A 4,159-nucleotide genomic window follows, 5' to 3' on the forward strand; every position below is an offset into this window, starting at 1 on the left:
ATCGTGTTTGAGCTGCCCTGGGGGCAGCGCTCTCGCAGAGTGCACGAGCGATCGGAACCCAGGCTGGCGCACGAGCCTGTGTGGACCTTTGGATGTGGTGATTGTACCAGTTTACATGCAATACACCGCCACCGAAGGTCATTTACTCATCTTATTTTACCTTAAACATGGGTAATTTCAGTTGAAAGTGGGTTTTCTTGGGGTCCAGGAACGGATTTATTCACTTTCCATTATTTCTTATTGGGAAAATTGTTTTGGAATCCGAACTTTTTGCAATCCGAACAGCCTCCTGGAACGAATTAAATTCGGATTCTGGAGGCACCACTGTATATATATATATATATATATATATATATATATATATATATATATATATATATATATATGTATATATATATGTATATATATATATATATATATATATATATATATATATATACATACACACACACACACACATATCATGCCTGGTGCTGGCTTAATGGTTGGGGACGAGGGTGGTGGGCTTCGGAACCTAGGATCCCGAGTTCAAACCCCGCTCGGATGTTGACTTAATACCAGTTGGGGTTGACTTGACTCTGCCTGTTATCCTTCCGAGGTCGGCACAATGAGTGCCAGCATGCTGGTATACTGTGTTGGAGTGGCGACCCATCCAGGATTGTGCCCAATAGCCAAGGAGACTGCTAAGGCAGCACCAACGTTCTGCACAGAGTATGGTCCTAATGGATGGATGGATACATATATATATATATATATATATATATATATATATATATATATATATATATATATATATATATATATATATATATATATATACATATGTATATATATATATATATGTATATATATATATATATATATATATATATATATATATGTGTATGTATTGCTACAGTTCTCTGAACCATATGCATACAACATGCAGGTATCCCAAGTCAGTTATTCAATTAGTATATGTGCAGATAGATCCCTTCCTTGTGTGTAGTGTGAAAACACGGGGTGCGTTGCGATGGGCTTTTCGTTTGGATTATAAATCATTTTTCCCCTTTTATTTTATTTCCCCTTTTATTTGAACCACGGTACCTTCATCTCGCTTGCCTCGCACCCTCGCCTCGCTTCGGCCTCAGTCACATTTGCCACGGCGGCCATGGGGTCTCCAAAATCTATGGCCACTAGCAATTATACGGCGGCCGCAGTATTTCCACGGTCACACAATGTAGCAGTCACATATGTTTTTATTTTTTGGGGAGCCGCACGGCATATTTAGTAATTGTGGAGACCGAAAACGTGGGGGTGCCGTACGGTCTTTGATTTGATGTCGCGCGGCGACCTTAGGGCGTTCCTGCGGCAGCCATAGAATTTTCAAGGCAGAGGCAAGGTCTCCTCAAGGTGCCCGCAAGGCGACCACAGTGGGGCCTGAAGGCCAACGTGCGGCCAGACGGACGGTAACGCGTGGGTTTTTTATTATTTTTTAAACCAGGTTTTTTTTTCGGCTTGTCGAATTGCTACGGCGAACGTAGAAATAAAAAAAGTTATAACTCCGTGCTATAATTCCACGGCAACCCTACGGTCTGTAAAATATAGCCAAACGGCGTAGGGCCACCCTGAGGCCACCGCAGAAACTCTGCGGACGCGCACGTTTCTGTCAATTCAGAGGGCGTACGGCCGCCGTATCCTCGCCGTAGAGCAAATGTGACTTAGGCCTTACCACAGTGTGACGAGCGCCTACCCAGAGACTCGTTTTCCGAGTCAGAATCCTGATGTTCGCTGTGGCAGTTCCTTCTCGGCTTCCACCTTCCCAAACCCAGACACGTGGTGTGTGCGGGCCTTGCCGGCCCTGGAGACACCCCGCCCAGGAAGGCGGACTGCATGAAGGCCCGGTCCAATTGGGATGAACGATGATATCAGCTTCACCATGGCTCCACCCCCTCGCTCCGTGATCTATAAAATACGAAGCAATCCTCAGAGTAGAGTGGTATGGGATGAAAAGGAGTTCGTGGTTGGATTTGAGAGAAAGAAAGGAAGGAGTTGGATTTGGAAGTGCTTAGGTCTTGGTTGGTTAGTTGGATTTGAGAGTTCGGTTCATTTTGTTGGATGGGAAGGTCGAAGGAGGTTCGTGTGGTTGTATGGGAGAAGTGAAGTCGGAGTTGGTTGGAAACGAAGGGGTACCCGCTGCTTGGCTCTACTCACGTCACACCTCGACGACCTGACTACTGGTCCCGGTCTACTCGAGCTCCTTCACGGACCCGAACTCCACACGGGCGGCTGTGGACCGAACTGCACGACTTGTCAGGTGCTGCACCACGGAGCACTCCTTCCCTCAAAACTCTCAGGTACCGAGAACTGCGACCTCAACTTCCACCCCTCCCCCCCTCCTTGGCTGCAAAAGTCCTTTGCCTTCAACTGGGTTTATTTTGTCCGAGTGTGTGTCTGAGAGTGTTAGCGCCTGTCTGCTAAGTAAGCCTGAATAAGATCTTTGATTATTGTAATTGTTGCTTTTATTAGTCTCGCATCAAGTCTTCTCTGTGTCCACTTTGGTAAGTTGCTGTATAATTGTCGCACTACATTTCTCTCATCTTGCAAAACACACCCAATAAACCTTTTTCCTGTGCCACATGCTTTTCCCCACTTTAGTGAAAATAAATCATTGCAGAAATGTTCCCAGCTCGTTTTTGTCCTTTCCTCCATTGATCCAGCATGGTTCAGATCGAAGTTTAGCCGGGTCTTTATTCCCGATAATCCGTTCCTTCAAGCCGGTACGTCCTTGGCAGTTCCGCTCGGCTGCATCCGATCCAGAAAGGTAGTTGGTACCCTTCCATAGTCGGTAGGGTGATCTGGCTCGGGCAAGGCGTACCGAGGGCGTCGTTCCCTGGTTGTTGAAACCACGTGGTTAATGAGGTAACTTGTTTCTAAACAGAAGGACCCTTTGCCACGCGGGTTAAGGTATTGGCGTCCACGGTCGGTTAAGCGACTCACCGCGTCACGGAATTATCTTTGAGTGACGCCCTACAATTCCGGGGAGTCTGGTGGGAGTCAATGTAACTTCCCCACCTCGCGGTCATTCTCTGCCAGACCCCTGGCCTGTAATAGTATGTACGTATGTATGTGTGTGAAAATTATAAAAAAAAAAAAATATATATATATATATATATATATATATATATATATATATATATATATATATATATACTGTACAACTCGTTGATTCACTGACAGGGACAAAATAAGGGATGGGGGGGCAGAGAGGGAGTGAGAGAGAGAGAGTAGGCAGGTGTTGGGTGAGGGAAGGAAGAGAGGGATCTAGGGTGGAGGTGGGGAGTGTGACACCTCGCCAAACTTTGCTATTCACTGTGGGAGGGAGGGGTGAGAGAGACAGAGACAGAGACAGAGACACAGGTGTGGGAGGAGAGTGCTGCATTTTATTAGGAGGGGGGACTGAGGAGGGACAGAGTAATGACCGAACACAAAAAAAGCATGTCAGAACAGCTGTACACACGACAACACAACAGAGTTTGTAATGTAATCCACTGGCACATCTGCAAAAATTTTGATATTCCAGTTTCAGAAAATTTTGAGGAAAATGAACCAAAAGCAATCACTGAAAACATTGACATACTGCTCATGTACAACCTTATGTTTCCATTGGGCGTGAATAACGAAAACAAAGCACTGCGATCAGATGTCATACTAAAGTGCAAAAAAAGGAGAAGGCATTGCTCCTTGATGTGGACTAATGATGCAGAAATCAAGAAAATGACCAAATACCAAGACCTCAAGCATGGTGAAAGGTGAAAATATCCTGGAAGGTGACCAAGGTGAAAAGATCCTGGAAGCTGAAGAAGAGCAAAGTTGTACCAATGATGATGAAGAACCTATAGAAATGATGATGAAGAAACTCACAGAGATATTAAAAATCTTCCCTGTGAATATTACTACAAACGAACTGCAGTTGGAAGCCGTGCTGGGCTCAGTTACGAGCCTGAAGATAGCCCTCGGCAGAAAACTGTGAAAACAGAAAACGTCACAGCTAAGTCCGTGAATCGTGACCCCTTACCAAAATAAAGGTGGAGACTTTGAGCCCACCCGGGAAGGACTCCATTCCACATTCTGAAACCCACATATGGAGATAAAAACTAACAAAACACACACACACACA

The 4,159-nt window shown here is 45.1% G+C and overlaps 1 long non-coding RNA gene across 1 annotated transcript in view; it reads right to left on the reverse strand.

Moving 5' to 3' along the window:
• Positions 1-3,413: 3,413 nt before the first annotated feature.
• Positions 3,414-4,159, reverse strand: part of LOC147025025 (uncharacterized) — a 181,386-nt gene continuing 180,640 nt past the window's right edge. Inside the window, exon 3 of the long non-coding RNA XR_015059316.1 lies at positions 3,414-4,006. This is a non-coding gene — a long non-coding RNA (uncharacterized LOC147025025). The remainder of the gene's footprint in view (positions 4,007-4,159) is intronic.

This window comes from Eptatretus burgeri, chromosome 6 (genome assembly GCF_056783735.1).
Source record: "Eptatretus burgeri isolate ZD-2024b chromosome 6, Ebu_testis_v1, whole genome shotgun sequence".
Taxonomy (NCBI): Eukaryota; Metazoa; Chordata; class Myxini; order Myxiniformes; family Myxinidae; genus Eptatretus; species Eptatretus burgeri.